Source organism: Camarhynchus parvulus, chromosome 4 (assembly GCF_901933205.1).
Source record: "Camarhynchus parvulus chromosome 4, STF_HiC, whole genome shotgun sequence".
Taxonomy (NCBI): Eukaryota; Metazoa; Chordata; class Aves; order Passeriformes; family Thraupidae; genus Camarhynchus; species Camarhynchus parvulus.
Window position 1 is genome coordinate 21,250,837 of NC_044574.1, and position 19,843 is coordinate 21,270,679.

Below are 19,843 nucleotides of genomic sequence, written 5' to 3' on the forward strand. Positions count from 1 at the left end.
GATTTAATTATAAGAGAGTAAAAATATCTCAAAAATGTAACTGTTTTAAAAGAAAAAAATTATTCTTTGCCACCCCATGCAAAATCTTCTTGTGGTTTGACTTCAGCCAGCAACCAAGCCCCATACAGCCACTCATTTTCCCCCCACCAGCAAGACTGGGAAGACAATTTGAAGAGTTAAAACTAGAAAACTTGTGCCTCAGATGAAGAACGTTTATAATAGAGAAAGCAAATGCTGTGCACAAGCAAAGCAAACCAAGGAATTAATTCACTGTTTCCCATGGGCAGGCAGGTGTTCAGCCTTCTCCAGGAGAGCAGATCCCCATCCCATGTAATGGTGACTTGGGAAGACAAACACCATCACTTCAAATGTCCCCCCCTTATTCCTTCTTCCCCCCACTTTATACACTGAGCATGATGTCACATTCCATTCACATGGGATATCCCTTGGGTCAGTTTGGGTCACCTGTCCTGGCTGTGTCTCCTCCCAACCTCCTGTGCACACCCAGCTTCCTCACCAGCAAGGTAGTACAAAAAGCACAAAAGGCCTTGGCTGTGTGAAAGCCTCATTCAGCAATAACAAAAACATCTCTGTATTATCAGCCCTGTGTTCAGCACAAATCCAAAACAGCCCTATACTCAACACTGTAAAGGAAATTAACTCTACACCAGTCAAATCCTGAACAATTCTCTAGCCTTAGTGAATTTTTTTTTTTTGTTAATTTTGTATCTATTCATTTAAGAGAAAAACAAATGTTTAACATTGGAAAGCACTGACTTCCTTCACTGTTGCACAGAGTTCTTCTCTAAGTTCTGCTTTCCATTCTCACTGTAGCATGTAACAGGTTTTCCAAAAAAATATAATCACATGTGAAATAGTGTTTAAAGTGTGTTCTACTTCTGACAAAAAATCTATCACAAACTAAACATAGCTAAAGCATGTCTATTTCCCATCCTTGAAAATATAATACATTTAATGTGAGTTTAATACTCTCTTTGTCTTGCAAGAAGTATAAATTTACTTGACACGAGATCAGCTAAGACTTATTAAAAATTACTTTCCATTTAAGCATTATTAAGATCCAAAGAATCAGTTTCACTCTCAATAAATTATCAGTTAGTTTCCTGTAATGATGCTCATTGTCTCATCTTGGAGCCTATCTGGAAGGAGACATTTAAGAACAGTGAGCTGCATTTATTTATATTGGAGCTAAACACAGGAGTATTGCAGAGTTCTGAGTGGTCCAAGCTTTGTGTAGGGATTCTTATTTATTCAGGCCAACACTCATATGAAAGCCAGAAAAAAAGATTCAGTGTTTGCTGCTAGTCTCATAAGAGCAAACTGTGATGGTTCTGTTTTGTTTTTCTTCATCTTTGCAAAATTTAAAATGCATGTGAGATTTTACTGCTAGTAAAAGGTAGAAGAATGTCAGCAACTGATAACAAGAAAGAGATGCATACAACCATATATTCTGCTAATTTAAACTTACTTTCCAATAGCTTTAGCAGAATATCAGAAAACTGTTGCAGTCAATAGACAACCATAACAGAGATGCACAGAAGATACTGTGCAAAGAAAAGGCAAACAAAACAGTGAAGCATAAAGATGCCATATTTTTTATTGCTGGTTTTCAGAAAAATAGAAACCACATAAAGCAAAGCAGCTAAAAGTTTTCATACACATAATTATGTAAAACTTCACTGACTGTAGTAGAATAGACAAAATAGATAAAGAAACTTCAGTTAAAGTATTTTCCATATACATTTATTTCTTTGAGAGGTTCAGTGAACAAAGAGGTAGAACACTTCTCAATGGCTATGAACATTTTCTAAAATATCTCTGCAAGAGATCTTGATGGCATTAATGACTGAAATACCTGACATTCAAAGCTACAAGGAGTGTAAAATAATAATGGGAAAATAGAATTAATATATATAATATTGTGATCCAATTTTTTGCCATATGTAAGTGTCCTGTTAATTTTACTTTACTTGACAAAAGGGTGAAATATTTAGATTCTTTAGTCTTCTGATATTAGTACTGCATACGTGCTTTGTTATTGTAGCATACTTTCAATTTTTTTTATTAGAAAAACAACAAAAAAAAACCAAAAAAAAAAAAAAAACCAAAAAACAAAGAAAATCCAAGAAAGCAACAAAACCTTAGGGTATTGCATACTAGAGGAAAAAGATTTAGTTTGAACAGTGAAGTGGTTTAAAAATGTATCCAAACTTAGCTGATTTGTGGATTTAAAATATTTTCAAACTATATATAATTAGGCATCTTAGGCTAAAGGTTGTATATTGTCTGGACAATGTGACTTTCAAACATCAATTTGTTTTGGAAACTACAATTGTCAAGGTTTTGATCTCATCTATATAATATTAACTCTGATTCTCTTGAATGAGAAATTATTCTGGTAGATTTCACTGGTAAAAAATATTTTAAATTTTTATCTGTGTTTACTTATTTACTGTTAATTAAATCTATGAAACTAGCTCTGTGAAAAGGGGAAGGAGTTAAGTGCAACAGACTTGATTTCTATGATGTAGTCAAATTCATCACAAATGCATCATAATCAGGATCACAATGTCAAGGGAAAAAAGGTATTGTCAAGTGAAAACAGTTTTCAGCCTTGTTCTAATAGGGACTATTTCTTTCCCTTTTACCTGAAGGATTAGATTTTGTCTCATTGATGTTAGTCAAGTCACTCAGGACATTTTTAACAGTGTAGAGTTCTTTTTCATGCTTTCGTTTTAGGCTTCAATTTAGAGTTTGATTTATTGAAGCGTAAATTTTGCAGAAACTTTGAGTGAAAATTGGCAGAGCTTGTATCTGAAAACTATTAGTTAGAGCAATAACTTTTAAACATTTCTTTAAATCTATGCTATCAAATCTTAATTTTGAAAGGATGTCACTTTCTAATATGTAGCATTTTGAATGGAATGTTAGTTAAGTAAATTTTCCAAGCAAAAAAATCCTAACAATCAACGCTCCTCCATCCTCAAGACAAAAAACCCCAAAAAACAAAAACCAAACCAACCGAACAAAAAAACACTAACAAAACAAACAAAACCCCAAAGCGGAAAAGCAGGAAGTGCTTGTTCTTTTCTTTTCTTTTTTTCTTTTCTTTTCTTTTCTTTTCTTTTCTTTTCTTTTCTTTTCTTTTCTTTTCTTTTCTTTTCTTTTCTTTTCTTTTCTTTTTCTTTTCTTTTCTTTTTTTTTTCTTTTCTTTTCTTTTCTTTTTTCTTTTCCTTCCTTCCTTCCTTCCTTTTTCTTTTCTTTTCTTTCTTTCTTTCTTTTTCTTTTCTTTTCTTTTCTTTTCTTTCTTTTCTTTCTTCTTTCTTTCTTTCTTTTCTTTCTTTCTTTCTTTTTTCTTTCTTTCTTTTCCTTCCTTCCTTCCTTCCTCCTCCTTTCTTCTTCCTTCCTTCCTTCCTTCCTTCCTTTCCTTTTGATCTTCATTAAAATGTATACAGCCTAGAGCATGAAAGCACATTAACTCTATGTACTTTCTTAATTATTATCTTGACTGGAAAGAGAAAAAAAATATTCTGAGAAATAAATCTAAAGAACTTGACAGGACAAGATATTGAAATATCTTTTCATGGAGCTTTTGTAGCATTTGAGCCTTTTTTCTCACATCTGCTTTAAGAGGGAAAAAAAGAAATAAAAAAACAAGGCAAAAATAAAAAACCAAGGAAAAAAAACCCTGGCATATTTGGGAAGTTTGTGTTTTGAAACTTTTCCACCACACATTTATGCATGGAACTTTATTCACTTTATATCCTGGAATCCAGAATTTAACATATGAATACAAATAAGTAAGCTAAAAGAGAATATTTCTTTATTCACAATCTATAATTGCAATAATGTCTAAATGTGCAAATTGGAAGAGTTTGTCTTTCACTCAGCAGGAACTTGAACCATGGAGAAAAAATTTCTTAGTGATTAAAAGCAAAACTTGTCATTTATTAATCCTTTTTTATAAGTTGCTTTGACCTCTTAAGAACATCTGTCCAAACTCTGAACCTATAGTCTATCATTTAATATTTCATTTTGGAGGGTTTTTTCTTATCTTATATTAGCTGAATTTTTAATTAACAACTATTTATATCCTGCAGCTTCAAAATTGCCCCTGAATTGTTAGGGTGCAAGGCTCCTAAATAAATAATTAAAAATGTCCACATTATTAATTGTAAATTGTTAGAGAAAACTGTGTCATGCATTGTCTCTGTATCTTTCAATTCTTTGAAAATACTCTATGCAATACATTCCTTTCCTCAGCTCTTCTGAGCTGGGTGAACTAAAATGCAATATAGGTATTTCTTAATAATAGGTTGGAAAAGACCTCCAAGATAACTGAGTCCAACCTTTGGCCAAAGCCATGCTGTCAACCAAATCATAGTGCTAAGTGTCACATCAGTCATTTCTTGAACACTTTTAGGGATGGTGACTCCATCACTTCCCTGGGAAGTCCATTCCAATGCTTGACAATAATTTCAGTAAAGAAATTCTTCCTGATGTCCAACCTGAACCTCCCCTGTTGCAGCTTGAGGTCATTTCCTCTCATCCCATCACTGGTTGCTTGGGAGAAGAGGCCAAGCCCCACCTTCCTGCACCTTCCCTTCAGGCAGTTGTAGAGAGTTAAAACATCTTTCCTAAGCCTCATTTTGTTCAGGCTAAACAACCCCTGCTCCCTCAGCCACTCCTCATATGATTCACTCTCTAGAGACTTCACCAGGTTCATCACACTTCTCTGGAAATGCTCTTGCACCTCAAAGTCTTTCTGGAAGTGAGAGGCCCAGAACTGGACACTGAACACGGCTCTCAAGGTGTGTCCTCAGCAGTGATGAGTACAGGGAGATGATCACTGCCCTGCTGTCCACACTGTCTTTGATATAAGCCAGGATGCCTTGGGACTTCTTTGCCACATGGGTACATTGCTGGCTGGAATTTGATTGTGTCTGCTCACCATGTGGAACATTCCATCCTTAAAATAATTTAAATGCAAGGAAAAGCAAACTAATATAGAATTTTTACATGTTTATTACTAAAACTATAATTGCTATTAAGCATGTAAAGTATTCATTGAGAGAAATCTTAAAGAACTGAACTCAGTTTCTTGTAAAGCCATATTTCTAAGCCTTTACAAATTATATAATAGAAATTGTTTACAACAATATACAATTCTGAAACTAGTAATAGAGTTTTACTGTATCCAGGCTCAAAATAGAAGTGTCTCATAAATTCTATGAGTTTTCTTACTGATTCTTGTTCTTATCATTTTGATGACAGAATGCTCAGTTTGAAAATTTCTGGGTGGTATTTAGAGACAGAATGTCAAGGATCCACCTTTATGCAGTTCTCTGCTTGGAGACTTTAAAATACCTCATTTCATTCTGCTGGTGCTATTAGGACATTAATACCTTGAAAACAGAATTATCTTTATCTATCCTGATCTGACTAAACTACGAGTAATTTGGACACCTAGCTGTTATTCCTTCCTTTTCCACAAGAGTTTTCCACATCTGAAAGCATTCTATGCAAAAAATTCCTTTCATTAGTTCTTTGATGCTGAGTGAACAAATATGCACAAGAGCTTTCCACAGAAAAACAGGAAGTCTTTTATGGACTTTTAAAGCATCTGCATCTAGCAAAAGGAACTTGGAGATTTATCTTTCATTTCCACATAAATATATTGCTTTGTGGGGCTTGGGATTCTTTTTAATCGCTGTTCTGTAAGGCCTATTGTGGGTTACATCAGTGGAAAGGTCAAATATCATATGCTATCACAGTGATTGTCAGTAGCAGGAACGAGGCAGGTTTGGGCAGCAAATTATTCAAAGAGCTTCAAGGACTATAATCATAGTAGACACAAGCACAGTTCAGTGAACATGCCTTACAATAAAGATTTTTTTTTAAAGATACCTTTATTAATGGAGAGACAAACAAAAAAGACTGTTTCTAGATTAAATGTTTTTGTGACACTTCTATTTATTTTTCATACATGTAATAGCTAGAAGGTCGTTAGAAATTGCCAAAAGATTATATTAACATGCCAGACTAGACATATTGGATCAGAAGGCTCCACCTCTCCTTCCTCTTAAATAACTTTACCAAAGATTTAAAATAATACTTTAAGAAAGGTATTGTCACTAAAATAGATTTAAGCTCAAATTGCATTGTTGCCTGTTAAAGAACATCTAAATTACATATTGCACAGTTAAAATTATAAAGTATTTCCTTCCAAGACAGGTATAAAAGACAACAAGATGCATTGCAATGCTTTCTTTAATTTGAATTGTCCATTAAAAATTTTTTTTTCAAAGAAAAATATACCCCTTGAAATGTGTTCAGGCTGTGCTCTGAAACATTATTGGCGATATGTGTCCATTTGCAATCTTTTTTTACAAGAATTTATAGTGGGTTTGGGGATTTTTACTTTTTCCAAATTTCTTATATATGGCCCACGTAACTGCCTTTGTTTTGTTTATATAACTTGCTTTTTATGAAGACTATAGACTGCATAATTAATTTTGAAAAAGTTAATCTTTTGTAACTTAACTCCCTAGATTTTTTTTTTATTTTTACAAGAGCTGAAAGTCACATAAATTGTCTTTTCCCAATAGTGAAAAAAAGATTGCAAGCCTAACTACTTTTTGTCACTTCAGATAATTTTAGAATTTTTTTAGGACTTTACAGACCAAATTTGAGTATTTACACTCATTTACAGCGTTTTTAGAGAAGTATAGATTCTGTTGCCTGGAGCCATACATTCTACTTCCTTTTGTTGCTAGGGTTTTTTGGGGGTGTTGGGGTGGGTTTTTTTTTTGGTTTGGTTTGGTTTGATTTTGTTGTTTGTTTGTGGTTTTATTTTTTGGCTTTGTTTTGGGTTTGAGTTTGGGGGGTTTTTTGAGCAATACACTGTTTACTATTACAAGAAATTGGAGTCCTGAATGGAAAAGTAGAGTGATCTTTCTCTGTCAGACCTATGAAGTGTGAGTCAATGCCATGCATTTGAGGAAGATTAAAGGTTGGGTATGTCAGACAGGCAAAGTCATTTCAAGAGAATAATCCTGTATAATTTATGAGAAAAAATGCGAGACAGGTTTTGTGTATATGCATAAACAAGTAGTTAGCTCAATCTATCAAAACAATTGTAATCCCATTCATCAGAGGTGACACAGTGAAAATACACTCAGGTTTACTCTGCAGCATAGTTCTGGTGATAGTGGTTTTAAATATCTGCATTTTCCATTGATGCAGCAGTGCTGGCAGAAACACTTTATGTAAATGCAGTTAATCTAGAAAGGTTGTATAAGTGATTTGGGTGACAAGAAACAAGCTACTTGATTTAAAAATCCAAAATTTGTTCATTGTAGCTGTTAAGCTACAGGATGGGCAAATTCTGAGAAACAAAACAACATTTTGTATTGTAAACAAAATAGAACAATCACAAAGAAAAAAAAAGCCTACATGAACAAAGAATACACCTTCATCAATTTGCTCATTTTCTTTTGTGAAGGAAATATTGTAGAAAAGCCATCACCTCTTCAATTTGACATTTTTCCTCCTAGGCTGGTAAGCTCTTGCTGACACAAGAACAATTATGAAATCTGATTTAAAACATCAGATTGTCGATGGATAGGATTTTTTATGTAGTCAGTACAGCAATAGCAAGATTTCTGATTTTTTAGTGACTCTTATTTTATGCAAAATATTTGATTGGCATTATTTCTTTTCCTTTCTTTTTTCTTTTTTCCTATATCAAAAGTATTTTTTGTCTTCTCTGTTAGAGTATATATTTAGTCTCAAGAAGTCCAGACTACTTATTTAGTGTAGTTCCCAGTTTAGTATACATTGAGAAAAGGCATAGACAGAAATGGGTATTTCTGCATTTGAGTCCTCTTTGTTTTATTTTATAATTGTGATTATTTCTTACCCGCATACTTCCTGGTACAAAATACTGGTGATACTCATAATAAGGGTTTTTTTTTTTTTTTTTGCTTATATCAGTCACATCATATTGTAGCTGCCTATGAAGCACAGCAGCCTTAGACACAGTGTATGTATGGTAATGTGTTGCTACTGTAGTCCATGACAAGAGGATCAGATGTCACTGCACCTTCAGGGTGCTACAGCACAGTGTTATCCATCTTTCCACTTTCCAGCCTTAGAAACTGAGCAGAGGTTTGGCTTCCACTGTTCTGCACTGATTGCAACCCATCAGTGTCCTATCCCCTGAGCTGCTTGAGACAGGAACAGGAGGCAGAAGAGTTAGCAATGAAGAAGTGGAGTTCGAGAAGGGTTTCCTAGGGGACAGGTGTTGAAGCTTTTGCCTTTGTACCTCACCATTCTAGGTTGATTTTAATAGGCAATAAATTAAACTTACTCTCCCCAGGCTGAGTCTGTTAACCTGTGGTGGCAATTGATAAATGAGGTCCATGTTTATTTTTGACACATTTGCTTCCTTTCTTATTTTCTTCCCCTGTGCTGTTGAGTACTTGTTGAAGCCGAGTGTAAGGTCTTGCGCCTGGGTAGGGGCAATCCCAAGCACAAATACAGACTGGGTGGAGAATGGATTGAGGGCAGCCCTGAGAAGCAGGACTTGGGAGTGTTGTTCGATGAGAAGCTCAACATGACCCAGTGTGTGCTTGCAGTCCCAGATGCCAACCTTGTCCTCGGCTGCATCAGGAGCAGCATGGCCAGCAGGCCAGGGAAGGTGATTTTTTTTTCTCATGTACTTCCTCCAGCATGTATCTGCCCCATTCTCCCTTCACTCCCAAAATCATAACTGGATTTTAAATATATGATGGTGCTTTCAGCTGTTCTTTTGGCAGAGACATATTTAACCTGTAAGTATATTTTCAGAATGATATAATAGGTACATTATAGCAAAATCTGGGTTTGCAATATATATTGTAGGAACTGTAATTTTTATCTATTTTATTCTAATAAACAATTAATTACAGTCTTCCTGAATTAATATTACACAATAATTTCTCGTCCTGTCCTTAAATTAAATTGGTTTAAAAGAATATTTAAAAGTAAAAATTTTAATTATTTTTAAAACTTCAGCCATTGTAGTACATAACACAGCAATTTTGCATTCCAGTACAAAGACATTTCCAAAAGGATAGAAAAACAAGTGAAAATATACTGGACATCCCCACAAAGTGACTAATTTCCTTTTCTTCATACTGGTACTGAAGGAAAATAAGAGCTAATACTCTAACTGGTTCTAATTAGAAACTTTTAATTGGTTTTCACCTAAATAGAGGCAATTGAGTATATTCATTTGGGTCATTAGCCTTGTAAGTTTAAGACAATAACTTCAAGAGTCTCTGCCCAATATCACTCACAGTGTCTTGCTTCTGAGTAGATTCAATAAGCTGAGGCAAACTGGAATTTCGGATTAATTATTTTTTTCTTTTCCTTATGTAATTCAAAAGCCACTGCAAATACATTATTTTGCAAGGTTAATTACCCTCTCTGGAACATCACAAACATTATATATTGAGGATACTGGCTGATGGCCACTGTAAAAGCCCTGTGAGATGCATTTTGGCGGCTGGAGAGCAGGACCTAATGTTCTTGGGGCTTGTGTGAAATATTTTAGTAATACACTAGGTCACATGGTGGGATTCTTGGGCATGATCCTGTGCATGGCCAGGAGCTGGACTCAAATGATCCTTGTGGGTCCTTTCAATTCAGCATATTCTGTGATTTAATGAGTTTTTGCTGAACCTGAGCACTGGTCCACAGTATGACCTGACTGACTGAACTTATATTTCTTCACTTTCCTAATAGGGCCATTGCAAAATCTAACTTCCAACAAGAGAGATATTTGTGAAAAGATAGGGGGAAATAGAGAGGATAATTATTGTGTGAAGAATTAAGGAAAATTAATTTGAAGTCTAACTGGTGATTAAATTTTGCAGTGCCTAAGGCCAGTAAGATCTTTGAATGTTATTCTTTTTAGATCTAAGAAAACATCATTCTTCTGGGAGATTTTTTTTTAAGTTACCTCAGCATACTGAAAACTATTTCATTTTGGCATAAGGATTTTCTCATCCATTTCACCTACCACAAATTGTGTAAATTAACTTTTAAGGCCTTCCAGTTTCCACAGGGTTTCTTTAAACATGCCAAACTAGTAAATGCAATACCTACAAAACACATTTCCCTCATTGTGTCTCTTCTAAAGAAAGCAAGAGAACCAATAAAGGAAATAACGGAAGAAATTCAAAGTCCCCATGGGGTGGGGCAGTCTTCCCTGATAAGACCACACTGGGAGGTTGCATCTAGCTAGCACTTAAAATTAGTTTAAGCCTGCAAGGTCCTGAAATACTTCTCAGGTTTACTTCAACAAATTTGTGAGTGCAGTAACAATGGGGATAAATCTTATCTTCCAGGTTTAATATACCATATAGAACCACTGATTGATGTCCTTTAGAAAGGAAAACCAGCAGTTATCCAGCGCTAACTAACTGCTAGTAACTAGCAGTTGCCTTTGACATAAAGCAGATCCAGTTAGAACAGGATGCTCAATGTCAAGTTCTGAAAATCCCCAATGTCGGAAATTCACAATCACTTCAGGAAACATGTCCTCATGTCTGACCATTCTGAAAGTGCTATCCTTCTTTCCTTTTATGGACCCAGTTTGTCTCATGTTCCAAGTTGACTTTGATGATCCTTCAGTGAAGTGGCTCAAGGGTGTTGGTGGCTTTCTTATACTGGGGAGGCCAACTGGGCACAGCACACTGCAAACAAGTGAGGAGATGAACACACCCTTTGTAAAATAGATTATTCTGTGATTGGCCTTTCTGTCTGCAGGGGCATGCTGATGATTTGTATTCAATATGTTCACAACAATATTCAAATATTTATCTTCAAAGGCTTTCTAGGTTTTCATCTGCATGCCTATACTCTTTCAAAGGTTTAGTCCATCCCAGATTTTTGTGTGTACCATTGTGGAATTCTATATATTCATTAACAGAACGTAGGCAATATCTCCTATATATTACTTACATAGAATGATATATTCTCTCTGGAAAAGGGATTCTAAACTACATTTTGTAGATCTTTTTGTAGTATTGTATCTTACTTTTCTTTAAAACAATCAAACTGAAGTGTGTAAACAAGTATTTTAAAGGAATTATGTTGCAAATATTTTTTTTGTAGTATTCCTGAAAGATATTCCTTTTCCAAAGTCAAATATGTGACAGCAATTTGCCTATAATGGTGTTTTTAACCAAAAATGCTGATTGAGAAATATTACTTTTAGAAATGGAAAAATGTTCATTCTCACTTCCAGATGATTTCTCTCTATGAAACAGCATGAAAGAAATAATCATTATATGAACTGGCAGAAAGATATTTGTAGACAGAATTAACTGGTAGGCCTTGTTGACATGTTACATGATGTATTTGGTCTGTGTCAACACAATTTTCTTGGGTTTTCAATATTTTAATTAAGCACAAGATGCTTATATTATTTGTGACCTTTTGGGTGCTTATTCAAGATGAGAACTAATCTGTAGTGTCAAGGAGATGTTTAAAGAGGATCATGAAGATTATAAACATAAGAAAACAGTATTGTTTTTGCTAACATAATGTAGTGGCAGTATCTCTTCAATTAATATGTCTGGATACAGTAACACATCTCCCTCTCTGCTGTGCTCTTAGGGAAATAATTATTTCCTTCCTCCCTTCCTCCCTTCCTCAGGAGCAAGGTGGAAGCTATGAAATTAACAATTTTCTCTCAAAACCAAAGCCCTGATTTGCTTTCAAATGCCAGCCATCAGTGTCTTCAAATAGCTTTTCTTAGGCAAAATCCAGAAACAAAATTACAAGTTCTGGGCTTTGCATCTTGATGTTAGGTAAGATTTTATCTCTTTAAAGTGTTTTTCTGCAGAGGCAGAGCTCTTGAACAAGAATCCAGTTCAGGCCTCTCAGGCCTCTTTACTCTCACTTCCATTTCTTTTTCAGGGAATATAAACATTCTTCTCTGAATCCAGTGATCTTATTACTTTCACCAAGCTTTTTGATCTTTCCCTGTGGTATTTCCCTTTAGTCTTCAACTGTATTTAAATCAGTCTATTCAAAAATTTATGCTTATATGTCTGACAAATCTTGGGCAAACCCTATATCAGGGACACTGGCTTTTAGATATTTTTGTTTTAAATCTATTATCCCGTTAAAGAAAAATGACAGCTCATTTAATGTATGTTGGAGTTATCATTCCAAATACTTTTGACTCCAGACTTTTGACCTATTACCTGACTCCAGACTGTAGCAGAACTCTCATTGACATTGAACAGAGCTGTATGCATAGACTGAAAGCAGATAGCAGTCTTTTTCAGGATTAAATATCAATCTGAACTCTAAGGTAAAGTTTGTCCCTCTTGCAATACAAGCTATAGTTAATTAACAAAACTCTGTTCAAATTTTGCAGGAAATTATGATATGTAGGTGTAGGAATAAATCAGCTGAGACTCCATTTTCTTCATGCAGAAAGTCAATTCTTTATTCACAAAGCTCATATTTATAGGAAATGTCAGAAGGCACTGTGTTAAACTTAATTGGTCAGCAATACAGTGAAACTCAGTTCATTGGACAGTAAGGGGTATTGTATATGTCTACCAAATTTTCTCTCTCTAAATATATTAACATTTTTTCTTTGTGGGTTCTCATGGGACAAATCTTATTGTTTACACATGTGCATTTGTTTTTCACCCTCAGAATAGATTGTTGTGTTAAATGAACTTCTCATTTTCAAAATATCTTCACATGGGAACTCACAAATTGCCTGTTAGCTGCACTTAGAAGAAATGATAGTCCAGCTTTGACAATTTTAGCAGAATAAGGCCTGATATCATAAGGCCTTTCTTTTCCAACTCTTCCACCTGTTTATGACATCTCACCCTTTTCATTAATTTAAAAGGGCTCATATGTTCTGATGCTAAAACAGCTTGCCCTTAAGAGGGTATTATCTCATTAAGGTTATTACTGGTTATCTGTTAGATATGGGATAAGATACATTAAAGACTGATTACAATCAATAAAACTTATCAAATTCTATCACGTCATTGGCACAGGGTTTCGCAGCATGAGAAAACAAAAGAATAATATCTAATGTCTCTTACGGAGATGGAAAAAAATGACCACTCTTTTGAGGTCCAAATAGTTGAGACTCAGAAGAAAGTTCATTAGCTGGAAATGTTGATGTTTGACATCACTGAATGTCCTCCTGGATCCTGGAACAGCGAATAACTGAAGAAGGTTAGTAGGAACACCATACCATGATGATGAGATAAGGCTTTTGTCAGCAAATTGCCTCAGTAGTTTGCAGACACAACTATGTCTTGGCAGTCCTGTTCCTGTTCTGGCCACGAAAGCTGCATGGTGATTAGGTTATTTCTCTTTCCACTGAGCCCCATTTCCTCAGAGGTGATCAGTGTCCGATTGAATGAACAGGGGACCACTTCAAACCCACTGATGATAAAATGCAAGCACACCCTCTCTTCAAGTCAATGAATCAATTAGGCTTTGCTGTTGCACAGTCAAATGAGATTTAGATTTGATTATCTTTTTTTGAAGTTTCTAATGTAAATATTGCATTATTCAAAATTTTTTGTCTAAATTTCTAATGTACATATTACATTATTTGGATGTTCTTAAGGCACTAAATTCTCCTTCTTTTCATTTTTTAAGAATGGGATGCGTGACTTTGGTTCTGAGCATGAAGAAACAACAACGCAAAACAATACATGTAGCAAACAAGAAACTGACAGCAATCAGGAATAAGTCAGGTACAACAATTAAGAATATCTCAGATAATACACATAATTAATAATACCTGTGAAATTAGGTAATTAGGAAACTCTGAAATACTGTGCTATCATCCCAGAGTCTGTGAACAGCTGACAAACCTCAATTAAATAAGGGCTTGGATAATTATTTCTGTATAATAATTCCCAAGCTCACTCTAAAAATAGGTTCAGCTGTCATATAAAAAGGGTCAAATGGCCAAATCAAAGTGACTTGAATCTAGTTTTGATACAGAAAACATCTGGGTTTATTGGCAAATTCTCCATCCAGGTAGAGCCAAGGCCTGGCCACTGCCCAAGCTCCAACTGGGAGGGAATTCCCTAAACACATTTTTAAACAAGGCTCTTAAGAATAGCAGTTATGAGTAAAGGTCTTGGGGTTAAAGACTAATCAAACCATCTAGTAGTTGGATCCCTCTGAACTTTCCTTCAGAATAGAGATGCATCAAACCCAGCAAACTGCTGGAGTGCTTCTGTAATAATAACCGAGGAAAACCACTAGACTAGCAGTTAGGAGAAGGATTTCAATGAAGCTCAGATATCTTTTCTTGAGACTCTGGAAAATACTTAAAATTATGAGGCAGCATTGGGTCAAGCCATAGAGCCAGTGCCGGGACTAGCCAGAGAGCTAACCTGGTCTAAGAGATGCAAAAGCAGCTAGAGAACGAAAAAAGATCCTGAAATGACACATGTCTTTTAGATAATTACACAAAGAGATGTTAAAGCATATAAGAAGCCAGCCATAAATACAGTAATAACATCTTATGAATAATGCCCCTTATAAAATCATTAAATTCACATCATGTAATCAATATATCAGTGGTACTCTCTAAGGAAGTTGAGATAACACCTTTCTAAACAGTCATGAACCTATGAGAGTAAAATTAAACAAAGGAAAACACTAAAACAGCTTACAGTCAATAACAGCAATAATATAGAATCACCACTGACTCTTCTGTGTTATCTATGGAAGATAAAATGGCAGAGATTGTAACAAGCAATACAATCTTCAACAAAATAAAGGGTGAACACACTGTATCTTTTTTATCCACAAGCAGGTGTTTGTCAGTGTTTCACCACAGCTGTTTTAGCCTGAGTTGTCTTATCTCTTAAAAGAACTGAATATCTTACAATGTAGAAAAGTAATATTTAACTGTCTTAGATTGCAATGCAAGATGTAGCCAGATATAGTCTATCAACCTCTGTTAAAACCAGGTGGGGCAGTTTTCTTTATCTCTTCTATGACCCATCGTCCGTCCAGGAGATATCTTCTGTTATTGTCTCATGCATGACTGATAAAATTACATCATCCCCATTGGGAGGTGCTCTGCCCTGGGAGAGGAGCCAAGCATTCCTACCTGGATACAGAGATTTGGAACACCACAACTGCCTTTTTTCTACTGGATTCCCAGAGGAAGACCAGACATTTCTATGCCACCATTGGACCTTCAGAGGAAAACTCCACCCTTCTACAGGATCACTGCTCCAACAGAACCACACCTGTCACTGCAGGAGAATTGCAGCCACCATTCAATCAGACTGCTACCAACACCCTGACCAACAGGGTGTCAGGTTGTATTCTGACTTTGTCTGCTTAAAAAGTAAATTTTTTTTTCATGAGCTAATTATTTCTGAACTTTAAAGAACTGCTGACCATCTCAACACTGTTGTTGTAGGGGAGTCTGAAAACAGTTTGAACCACTCTTTACCTTTCATAGGCTCAGGTAAAATAGTTAAGCCTGTGCCTAGTTATGAAAAATTAAAAGAAACAGAATTCCTAAAACTCAGAGTAAAAGAGGTCTATAAAGGAAGATACGTCTTGGCTGAAGAGGCAGCGACACAAGCACAAGCAGTGAAACATCCAAGAAAAGACAAACATGATCAACAGGAAGATCTCACCTTCCCACTTGTTGATTCAAATGCACAAATGCAGATTGGAAAGTCATTCATCCTTGAAAAACTAAGAAAAGCATTATCTGCAGTTTTGGGCCCTCTTCAGATTGCTTCAGATGATGTTTACACAGAGCTAAAAAATCTTGTCAAAACTTTCCAGTTAACAAACAGAAATATTATTCACAAAATGTCTGAATGCACTCTCATTGCTATTGTTTTGTTATCTATATTGTCACAAACAACTCCACTTTTCAAGAATACTTAGACAAACCCAATGTACACTAAGTTCCTGACCACATTACTGGAATCACTGCTTTTCAAAAATGCAGATCTGGAGAGTTTAACAAGGATATTTAGAATGGACTGACAACTTGAATGGTCAGTCAGCTTTAAGCTACTTTGTGTGTCTTAAAACCATGCTGGTTAACCGCTGGTTAACCATGGGTTTAATTTTCAGTATTCTGTAAGTAGATACAGAAACTACAGTTTGTATCAGCTGGAGCAGAAAATGAGTGAAGCACAATTCATAAGGCCTTTCTTTTATAATTCTTCTACCTGTCTATGACATTTAGGCCTGTTCATTTAGGTCAGATAAGTGCAACTCTTGTCTTACCAGCAGCTGAGCTATGTTAGTACTTTTACGGAATTAAGAGTAAGTTATGGAATTATGAGTAAGAAAATGCCTTAAAAATCTTTTAGGTCTAGAATGTATATAAATAAGTAAAAGTAACCGAAATCCAAGCACAGCTCCACATAATCTAAAATAGTAATTAATCTATTTCCTGTTCATGACTGAACATGCTTTAGCTATTTATATTTTTAATGCTCTCAAATAATGTACAGCAGTCCACTACAACAATAAGAAATTACAAGAGCTCTTCCACATATAAAAAATGAAGTGAAGAAAAAATACATAAAATATGTTCTAATGTTCCTTAAAAGGAGGCATAAAACATCTGCAGGAACAAAAAATGAAAAATATAATCAAATAATAAGTACATAGTTTTCTCAAGGCTATATTTTGCTACTTATATTTTATATAATTTGTGTTACACTGGTAAGCAACATGAGAGTATTTCAGACTATCAACTCCCTGATGGCTGGGAGTAAGAAAAATAGAGCCAGACTATTTCAGTGCCAGGGCAAGAGACAATGGATATAAATTGAAACATGCTTAAATGGAGAACAACTTTTTCACTCTAGGAATGGTCGAACACTAGAACTGGTATCCCAGAGCGGATATGGGATCTCCATCTGGGCTGATTTTCAAAATTCAATTGAACTTGGTCTTTATCAGCCTGGTTTAGCTGATCTTCCTTTGAGTGGCAGGTTTGAACTCGATTGGACCTCTCCGGAGGTCCCTTACTACTGGAACCATTCTGTGATTCTATCAGAACTCATTGAGAAAGAAAGGGAATTAAAGCATAAGGCCATTACCTCACTCCAAAATAGACCTCTATTCTAACAGGAAGGCAATGAATGAATACATAGCTGTATCCACGACTATTTTTGGAGGTCATGGTATTTACATGGAGAGTAATTCCAAGAAGATCTTCAAATGGGTAGCTGAATTTAAGTAATAAATACATGCAAGTCTACTTGAGTATAAAGTTTCCTTTTTTTTCTCTCATAATCTAGAGGGGGAAATAGAGAGTACAAGAGCATAACTATTGAACTGAGCCTCTAGAGTTCAGAATGAAAACACATATGAAATAAAATACACATGCTGCTGATACTAGAATTATCTATAATAATTTCAGTTGGAGTGCTATCTTCCTGAGGCAACAGGCTGTTTGTAACAACTCTTGTCAAAAATCAGGATTCATTTGTACATTTTTGATTAGTGACACATATTAGAGTTTCATTTTATTCTTTGTACTTAAATTGCATTTTGCCTAGGGCATTCACTTAAGATAGAGTTCATTAAAGTATGTTATTCCATTTTGTCTTTTGTGTAGACTGAAAAAAAAAAAAGAAGCTATGCTCAGAAGTGAAAGGCTTTGATACGTAATTTATTTTGACAACTATACTGTTATAGCAGGAAGGTAAGAAAAGCTATTTTAACAGGGGTTATACAAAATCAACTTTTTCCATTTGCATTACAACAAAGATCATACATCTGAAAATATTTTGTTTATCATATAGCAAAATTATTATAACACTTGGGCATATATTTGAAAAAGAATTTGAATTTTACTACATCATTTTTCATTATGCATTATTTTCAAAAATCCAGCTAAATTTTTAAGTCTGAAAAGATTTGGAAGGTTACAGTTAATTACATATTTTTCAGATTGCAAAATTTCTTAAATTCGGTCAGAAGTGGTATGCCTATTCAAAGGAAAAAAAATTTGAAATTGTTCTGAAAGGCAGAAAATTGATATTTGTGAAGCAAACTGGCTTTTATTTTTAAAACGTACTCTCCTACAGCTTGTATAATTTGATTCTTAATGATCTGAACAACTATTGTGAGGTTATGCTCCATTCACCACAGTGAAATGGGGCATTAAGTGGAAACATTCAAAGCCTCAGTGTTAAAATCCATTTGGAAAATAAGGAATAGGAATACGTATAGTCTAAGATCTATTTTGAGTATTTAAAATTATTAAGGCACTTAAAAAAAAGTATTTTATTTACTTTCCCTAAAATCTCTAAACTGATAGGCAATATGACAGACTGGGCAGATGTCCTGGAGAAAAATACCAAGACTACAGTTCTGGGTGTCATAACTTCAAGTTATACTAGAGAGCTCCTGAGGGGAAAAACTCCTTGCTAACACTTGGTTCTCATTCAAAGTGTTGAGTTCTAGAGCTGCTTGAAATAGTGACCACAATATACGTGAGAGAAATATTTGCCAGGGCCACAAAAGGAACCAAAAAAAAAGAAGAAATAAATATAAAGGGCATATCTGGTCATATATGGGGCTTTCAGGCCATCACTTAGAACTAGAGACTGAGCCTGCGAGCCTTGATCAACCAGAAGGAGGTGAGGTTAAAGGCTACACTGCTTACAGATATGTGAGGAGAAATTACGAGCACAACATGGTTTTAAGCCAGGGGCAATAGCTGCAGGTTACAGTTTGGGAGCTCAGGTTACCTCAAAGGAAAAGATGCATTTCTACTGGGGTGGCAGCACAGCACATGACACAGGGGAGTGTAGAATCTGCGTTCTTTGAGGTTTTTAAGACTCAGCTAGCCAAAGTCACAGTGACAAGATCTCATGTTGACAAAAATTCTATTAGAGCCTGGATGTTGGATCAAACAACTTCCAGAAATTTCTTCCAAATATGCTGGGATTCTGTGAAGGAAATCAAAACTAAAACAAATAAAAAAAGCCACGTATGGACAGCTTAGCTGTAAATGACAAGGAGACCTCTCATTTTAGTGACCTGACAGTGCAGGTTGTCAGGGTTAGTCTGGGCTTGCCTTGGTTTCAGCTGGTTTTATGTTATTTGGATTGGTAGCTGGTGGCCAAGTGGTCAGTGAGGCCAGCATTTTCATCATTTTACCTACAATCCTCTAAGGTTCCTTGACTATTTCTTTCAAATCCCAAAAAGGTGAGGGAGCAAAGCAAGTAACATCAGTATCTATTCTGTATCTCTGCTGGGCGGTAGGCATTGATTTTCAGACAGACTCTGTCTTTTTTACAGGCAGTTACAGAATGCACAGTGGAGTAGCACTATCATTAAAATGATTAACTTCTGTAAGATCCAACCGATTTTTCTTTTATTTCTAATGAATTTCACTTTTTCTTGGCAATTTGACACAAATCATTGTATCCCTTTGGCAGTGATTCTTGCTTACTAGGTTAATCATTACAAAGGTAAGAAAAGCATTGTTACAATTACACTTGCTACTCCCTTTCTAACATACAGAGGAACTTGTTTGTTCTCTGTTCACCCATGGGTCAATGGCTTTATGCAGGAAACACTGAGTCTCAGTTCAAACTTATCATCTTGCAAAATTGTTCATTTGAATGAACAGGCAGTCTCAAAATCAGCTTATCAGAAGCAGTTGGTGAAAAGTGACTGTGTAAGCCTGTCCATCTGTCTGGAAACAGAAAGTAAACCTTGTAACAGCACTTATATCTGATTTACATCCAGATGGACTTCTCTTGTA